At 46.0% G+C, this 7500-nt stretch overlaps 1 protein-coding gene across 1 annotated transcript in view; it reads left to right on the forward strand.

The window, feature by feature from the left end:
* corin (corin, serine peptidase) overlaps window positions 1–7500 on the forward strand; it is an 89303-nt gene that overhangs the window by 79607 nt on the left and 2196 nt on the right. The gene's annotated exons all lie outside the window — the stretch shown is intronic.

Genomic DNA, 7500 nt, shown 5'->3' on the forward strand with positions numbered 1-7500 from the left:
AAACCTGAGAAGATTTCAAGCAGGAAGTGGCCTGTCTGAGAAGTAGTGTTTCATCTTGGCTCCTTTTATTGAAGACTCAGGATCTGTGCAATAACGTGACACGTCCTACGTCGTCCACAGGGTCTCAGAGCCCGGGAAAACGTTGAACGATATCGAGGCAGGCTCTGGCTGAAACACTTTATCGCTTTTGGCAAGTGGCCGATCAGAGGACTATGGGCTTAGGCGCGCGCCCGCTTCGACCGAATGCTTTCTTTTCCTTTGTCTGTTTATTAAAACCTATTTAAGGGGGGGAGCAAAGATGTCTGCAGGTGTAGGAAGCGGGGGTCTGGTTCATCAGGGTCCTGGGGATTATTTTTTTTTTATATATATTTTTTTTAGGGCTTTACACACTTCTGAAACAGAGAAGGATGAGAAGGAGAACCTGGTGATGGGGTGCACAGGGGTGTCCGGTAAATTCATAAGGGGCTCAATTATACCTTCGACCTTTTCAAATAATCTGCCTGCATCTAAAATGCTGATTCAAGGCTTTCAGAATGCAGGTTCTCTCTCAGAATGTCAGAATGCAGGTTCTCTCTCAGAATGTCAGAATGCAGGTTCTCTCTCAGAATGTCAGAATGCAGGTTCTCTCTCAGAATGCAGGTTCTCTCTCAGAATGTCAGAATGCAGGTTCTCTCTCAGAATGTCAGAATGCAGGTTCTCTCTCAGAATGTCAGAATGCAGGTTCTCTCTCAGAATGTCAGAATGCAGGTTCTCTCTCAGAATGCAGGTTCTCTCTCAGAATGCAGGTTCTCTCTCAGAATGGAGGTTCTCTCTCAGAATGTCAGAATGCAGGTTCTCTCTCAGAATGTCAGAATGCAGGTTCTCTCACAGAATGTCAGAATGCAGGTTCTCTCTCAGAATGCAGGTTCTCTCTCAGAATGTCAGAATGCAGGTTCTCTCTCAGAATGTCAGAATGCAGGTTCTCTCTCAGAATGTCAGAATGCAGGTTCTCTCTCAGAATGTCAGAATGCAGGTTCTCTCTCAGAATGTCAGAATGCAGGTTCTCTCTCAGAATGTCAGAATGCAGGTTCTCTCTCAGAATGCAGGTTCTCTCTCAGAATGCAGGTTCTCTCTCAGAATGTCAGAATGGAGGTTCTCTCTCAGAATGCAGGTTCTCTCTCAGAATGTCAGAATGCAGGTTCTCTCTCAGAATGCAGGTTCTCTCTCAGAATGCAGGTTCTCTCTCAGAATGTCAGAATGCAGGTTCTCTCTCAGAATGCAGGTTCTCTCTCAGAATGTCAGAATGCAGGTTCTCTCTCAGAATGCAGGTTCTCTCTCAGAATGTCAGAATGCAGGTTCTCTCTCAGAATGTCAGAATGCAGGTTCTCTCTCAGAATGCAGGTTCTCTCTCAGAATGCAGGTTCTCTCGAATGTCAGAATGCAGGTTCTCTCTCAGAATGCAGGTTCTCTCTCAGAATGCAGGTTCTCTCTCAGAATGCAGAATGGAGGTTCTCTCTCAGAATGTCAGAATGGAGGTTCTCTCTCAGAATGCAGGTTCTCTCTCAGAATGTCAGAATGCAGGTTCTCTCTCAGAATGCAGGTTCTCTCTCAGAATGTCAGAATGCAGGTTCTCTCTCAGAATGTCAGAATGCAGGTTCTCTCTCAGAATGCAGGTTCTCTCTCAGAATGGAGGTTCTCTCTCAGAATGTCAGAATGCAGGTTCTCTCAATCAGAATGCAGGTTCTCTCTCAGAATGTCAGAATGCAGGTTCTCTCTCAGGTCAGAATGCAGGTTCTCTCTCAGAATGTCAGAATGCAGGTTCTCTCTCAGAATGCAGGTTCTCTCTCAGAATGCAGGTTCTCTCTCAGAATGCAGGTTCTCTCTCAGAATGCAGGTTCTCTCTCAGAATGTCAGAATGCAGGTTCTCTCTCAGAATGCAGGTTCTCTCTCAGAATGTCAGAATGCAGGTTCTCTCTCAGAATGTCAGAATGCAGGTTCTCTCTCAGAATGCAGGTTCTCTCTCAGAATGGAGGTTCTCTCTCAGAATGTCAGAATGCAGGTTCTCTCTCAGAATGTCAGAATGCAGGTTCTCTCTCAGAATGTCAGAATGCAGGTTCTCTCTCAGAATGTCAGAATGCAGGTTCTCTCTCAGAATGTCAGAATGCAGGTTCTCTCTCAGAATGTCAGAATGCAGGTTCTCTCTCAGAATGTCAGAATGCAGGTTCTCTCTCAGAATGCAGGTTCTCTCTCAGAATGCAGGTTCTCTCTCAGAATGTCAGAATGCAGGTTCTCTCGGTCAGAATGCAGGTTCTCTCTCAGAATGCAGGTTCTCTCTCAGAATGCAGGTTCTCTCTCAGAATGCAGGTTCTCTCTCAGAATGCAGGTTCTCTCATCAGAATGCAGGTTCTCTCTCAGAATGGAGGTTCTCTCTCAGAATGTCAGAATGCAGGTTCTCTCTCAGAATGTCAGAATGCAGGTTCTCTCTCAGAATGTCAGAATGCAGGTTCTCTCTCAGAATGTCAGAATGCAGGTTCTCTCTCAGAATGTCAGAATGCAGGTTCTCTCTCAGAATGCAGGTTCTCTCTCAGAATGTCAGAATGCAGGTTCTCTCTCAGAATGTCAGAATGCAGGTTCTCTCTCAGAATGTCAGAATGCAGGTTCTCTCTCAGAATGCAGGTTCTCTCTCAGAATGCAGGTTCTCTCTCAGAATGCAGGTTCTCTCTCAGAATGTCAGAATGCAGGTTCTCTCTCAGAATGCAGGTTCTCTCTCAGAATGCAGGTTCTCTCTCAGAATGTCAGAATGCAGGTTCTCTCTCAGAATGTCAGAATGCAGGTTCTCTCTCAGAATGTCAGAATGCAGGTTCTCTCTCAGAATGTCAGAATGCAGGTTCTCTCTCAGAATGTCAGAATGCAGGTTCTCTCTCAGAATGTCAGAATGCAGGTTCTCTCTCAGAATGTCAGAATGCAGGTTCTCTCTCAGAATGTCAGAATGCAGGTTCTCTCTCAGAATGCAGGTTCTCTCTCAGAATGTCAGAATGCAGGTTCTCTCTCAGAATGTCAGAATGCAGGTTCTCTCTCAGAATGCAGGTTCTCTCTCAGAATGTCAGAATGCAGGTTCTCTCTCAGAATGTCAGAATGCAGGTTCTCTCTCAGAATGCAGGTTCTCTCTCAGAATGCAGGTTCTCTCTCAGAATGCAGGTTCTCTCTCAGAATGTCAGAATGCAGGTTCTCTCTCAGAATGCAGGTTCTCTCTCAGAATGCAGGTTCTCTCTCAGAATGCAGGTTCTCTCTCAGAATGTCAGAATGCAGGTTCTCTCTCAGAATGCAGGTTCTCTCTCAGAATGTCAGAATGCAGGTTCTCTCTCAGAATGTCAGAATGCAGGTTCTCTCTCAGAATGCAGGTTCTCTCTCAGAATGGAGGTTCTCTCTCAATGTCAGAATGCAGGTTCTCTCTCAGAATGTCAGAATGCAGGTTCTCTCTCAGAATGTCAGAATGCAGGTTCTCTCTCAGAATGTCAGAATGCAGGTTCTCTCTCAGAATGTCAGAATGGAGGTTCTCTCTCAGAATGCAGGTTCTCTCTCAGAGTCAGAATGCAGGTTCTCTCTCAGAATGTCAGAATGCAGGTTCTCTCTCAGAATGCAGGTTCTCTCTCAGAATGTCAGAATGCAGGTTCTCTCTCAGAATGTCAGAATGCAGGTTCTCTCTCAGAATGCAGGTTCTCATCTCAGAATGCAGGTTCTCTCTCAGAATGCAGGTTCTCTCTCAGAATGTCAGAATGCAGGTTCTCTCTCAGAATGCAGGTTCTCTCTCAGAATGCAGGTTCTCTCTCAGAATGTCAGAATGCAGGTTCTCTCTCAGAATGCAGGTTCTCTCTCAGAATGCAGGTTCTCTCTCAGAATGCAGGTTCTCTCTCAGAATGCAGGTTCTCTCTCAGAATGTCAGAATGCAGGTTCTCTCTCAGAATGTCAGAATGCAGGTTCTCTCTCAGAATGTCAGAATGCAGGTTCTCTCTCAGAATGCAGGTTCTCTCTCAGAATGTCAGAATGCAGGTTCTCTCTCAGAATGCAGGTTCTCTCTCAGAATGCAGGTTCTCTCGAATGTCAGAATGCAGGTTCTCTCTCAGAATGTCAGGTTCTCTCTCAGAATGTCAGAATGCAGGTTCTCTCAGTCAGAATGCAGGTTCTCTCTCAGAATGCAGGTTCTCTCTCAGAATGCAGGTTCTCTCTCAGAATGTCAGAATGCAGGTTCTCTCTCAGAATGCAGGTTCTCTCTCAGAATGCAGGTTCTCTCTCAGAATGCAGGTTCTCTCTCAGAATGCAGGTTCTCTCTCAGAATGTCAGAATGCAGGTTCTCTCTCAGAATGCAGGTTCTCTCTCAGAATGCAGGTTCTCTCTCAGAATGCAGGTTCTCTCTCAGAATGCAGGTTCTCTCTCAGAATGCAGGTTCTCTCATCAGAATGCAGGTTCTCTCTCAGAATGCAGGTTCTCTCTCAGAATGCAGGTTCTCTCTCACTCAGAATGCAGGTTCTCTCTCAGAATGCAGGTTCTCTCTCAGAATGCAGGTTCTCTCTCAGAATGCAGGTTCTCTCTCAGAATGTCAGAATGCAGGTTCTCTCTCAGAATGTCAGAATGCAGGTTCTCTCTCAGAATGCAGGTTCTCTCTCAGAATGCAGGTTCTCTCTCAGAATGCAGGTTCTCTCTCAGAATGCAGGTTCTCTCTCAGAATGTCAGAATGCAGGTTCTCTCTCAGAATGCAGGTTCTCTCTCAGAATGCAGGTTCTCTCTCAGAATGCAGGTTCTCTCTCAGAATGCAGGTTCTCTCTCAGAATGCAGGTTCTCTCTCAGAATGCAGGTTCTCTCTCACTCAGAATGCAGGTTCTCTTAATGGCTCAGAATGCAGGTTCTCTCTCAGAATGCAGGTTCTCTCTCAGAATGTCAGAATGCAGGTTCTCTCTCAGAATGCAGGTTCTCTCTCAGAATGCAGGTTCTCTCTCAGAATGCAGGTTCTCTCTCAGAATGCAGGTTCTCTCTCAGAATGTCAGAATGCAGGTTCTCTCTCAGAATGCAGGTTCTCTCTCAGAATGCAGGTTCTCTCTCAGAATGTCAGAATGCAGGTTCTCTCTCAGAATGCAGGTTCTCTCTCAGAATGCAGGTTCTCTCTCAGAATGCAGGTTCTCTCTCAGAATGCAGGTTCTCTCTCAGAATGCAGGTTCTCTCTCAGAATGCAGGTTCTCTCTCAGAATGTCAGAATGCAGGTTCTCTCTCAGAATGCAGGTTCTCTCTCAGAATGTCAGAATGCAGGTTCTCTCTCAGAATGCAGGTTCTCTCTCAGAATGTCAGAATGCAGGTTCTCTCTCAGAATGTCAGAATGCAGGTTCTCTCTCAGAATCGGTTCTCTCAGAATGCAGGTTCTCTCTCAGAATGTCAGAATGCAGGTTCTCTCTCAGAATGCAGGTTCTCTCTCAGAATGCAGGTTCTCTCTCAGAATGCAGGTTCTCTCTCAGAATGTCAGAATGCAGGTTCTCTCTCAGAATGCAGGTTCTCTCTCAGAATGTCAGAATGCAGGTTCTCTCTCAGAATGTCAGAATGCAGGTTCTCTCTCAGAATGTCAGAATGCAGGTTCTCTCTCAGAATGCAGGTTCTCTCTCAGAATGCAGGTTCTCTCTCAGAATGTCAGAATGCAGGTTCTCTCTCAGAATGCAGGTTCTCTCTCAGAATGCAGGTTCTCTCTCAGAATGCAGGTTCTCTCTCAGAATGCAGGTTCTCTCTCAGAATGCAGGTTCTCTCTCAGAATGTCAGAATGCAGGTTCTCTCTCAGAATGCAGGTTCTCTCTCAGAATGTCAGAATGGAGGTTCTCTCTCAGAATGCAGGTTCTCTCTCTCTCAGAATGCAGGTTCTCTCTCAGAATGCAGGTTCTCTCTCAGAATGCAGGTTCTCTCTCAGAATGCAGGTTCTCTCTCAGAATGCAGGTTCTCTCTCAGAATGTCAGAATGCAGGTTCTCTCTCAGAATGCAGGTTCTCTCTGAATCTCAGAATGCAGGTTCTCTCTCAGAATGCAGGTTCTCTCTCAGAATGCAGGTTCTCTCTCAGAATGCAGGTTCTCTCTCAGAATGCAGGTTCTCTCTCAGAATGCAGGTTCTCTCTCACTCAGAATGCAGGTTCTCTCTCAGAATGTCAGAATGCAGGTTCTCTCTCAGAATGCAGGTTCTCTCATCAGAATGCAGGTTCTCTCTCAGAATGCAGGTTCTCTCTCAGAATGCAGGTTCTCTCTCAGAATGCAGGTTCTCTCTCAGAATGCAGGTTCTCTCTCAGAATGCAGGTTCTCTCTCAGAATGCAGGTTCTCTCTCAGAATGCAGGTTCTCTCTCAGAATGTCAGAATGCAGGTTCTCTCTCAGAATGCAGGTTCTCTCTCAGAATGCAGGTTCTCTCTCAGAATGCAGGTTCTCTCTCAGAATGCAGGTTCTCTCTCAGAATGCAGGTTCTCTCTCAGAATGCAGGTTCTCTCTCACTCAGAATGCAGGTTCTCTCTCAGAATGCAGGTTCTCTCTCAGAATGCAGGTTCTCTCTCAGAATGCAGGTTCTCTCTCAGAATGTCAGAATGCAGGTTCTCTCTCAGAATGCAGGTTCTCTCTCAGAATGCAGGTTCTCTCTCAGAATGCAGGTTCTCTCTCAGAATGCAGGTTCTCTCTCAGAATGCAGGTTCTCTCTCAGAATGCAGGTTCTCTCTCAGAATGCAGGTTCTCTCTCAGAATGTCAGAATGCAGGTTCTCTCTCAGAATGCAGGTTCTCTCTCAGAATGTCAGAATGCAGGTTCTCTCTCAGAATGCAGGTTCTCTCTCAGAATGCAGGTTCTCTCTCAGAATGCAGGTTCTCTCGAATGTCAGAATGCAGGTTCTCTCTCAGAATGCAGGTTCTCTCTCAGAATGCAGGTTCTCTCTCAGAATGCAGGTTCTCTCTCAGAATGCAGGTTCTCTCTCAGAATGCAGGTTCTCTCTCAGAATGTCAGAATGCAGGTTCTCTCTCAGAATGCAGGTTCTCTCTCAGAATGCAGGTTCTCTCTCAGAATGCAGGTTCTCTCTCAGAATGCAGGTTCTCTCTCAGAATGCAGGTTCTCTCAATCAGAATGCAGGTTCTCTCTCAGAATGCAGGTTCTCTCTCAGAATGTCAGAATGCAGGTTCTCTCTCAGAATGCAGGTTCTCTCTCAGAATGTCAGAATGCAGGTTCTCTCTCAGAATGCAGGTTCTCTCTCAGAATGCAGGTTCTCTCTCAGAATGTCAGAATGCAGGTTCTCTCTCAGAATGCAGGTTCTCTCTCAGAATGTCAGAATGCAGGTTCTCTCTCAGAATGCAGGTTCTCTCTCAGAATGTCAGAATGCAGGTTCTCTCTCAGAATGCAGGTTCTCTCTCAGAATGTCAGAATGCAGGTTCTCTCTCAGAATGCAGGTTCTCTCTCAGAATGCAGGTTCTCTCTCAGAATGCAGGTTCTCTCTCAGAATGTCAGAATGCAGGTTCTCTCTGA

Source organism: Salmo salar, chromosome ssa07 (genome assembly GCF_905237065.1).
Source record: "Salmo salar chromosome ssa07, Ssal_v3.1, whole genome shotgun sequence".
NCBI classification, from domain to species: Eukaryota; Metazoa; Chordata; class Actinopteri; order Salmoniformes; family Salmonidae; genus Salmo; species Salmo salar.